This window comes from Plasmopara halstedii (assembly GCF_900000015.1).
Source record: "Plasmopara halstedii genome assembly, contig: Scaffold_208, whole genome shotgun sequence".
Classification (NCBI taxonomy): domain Eukaryota; phylum Oomycota; class Peronosporomycetes; order Peronosporales; family Peronosporaceae; genus Plasmopara; species Plasmopara halstedii.
In genome coordinates this window covers 681422-681766 of record NW_020187129.1, presented here as the reverse complement: position 1 = coordinate 681766, position 345 = coordinate 681422, and positions in this window count along the sequence as shown.

Below are 345 nucleotides of genomic sequence, written 5' to 3'. Positions count from 1 at the left end.
ACTCAAAGCTCACTTAGAGAACGGTTCGTGGGTGCTTGTTCCGAAGAAGAAGGACGTTTGGCCGATTGGATGTCGATGGGTTTCCGCGAAAAAGCGCAATGAACTCGGACAGGTTGTGCGTTACAAGGCTCGACTCATCGCTAAAGGCTTCAAGCAGAAGTTCGGTGTCGACTTCTTTGAGACATGCTCACCCGTGGCGAACATGAACTCCATTAGGGTCGTGCTGGATGTGGTGGTTGCGATGGGATACGTGACGGAGCAGCTGGATATCGACACGGCGTTTCTAAACAGTAACCTTAAGGAAGAGGTCTGCATGGAAGTACCACATGGTATTGCCAACGCCAC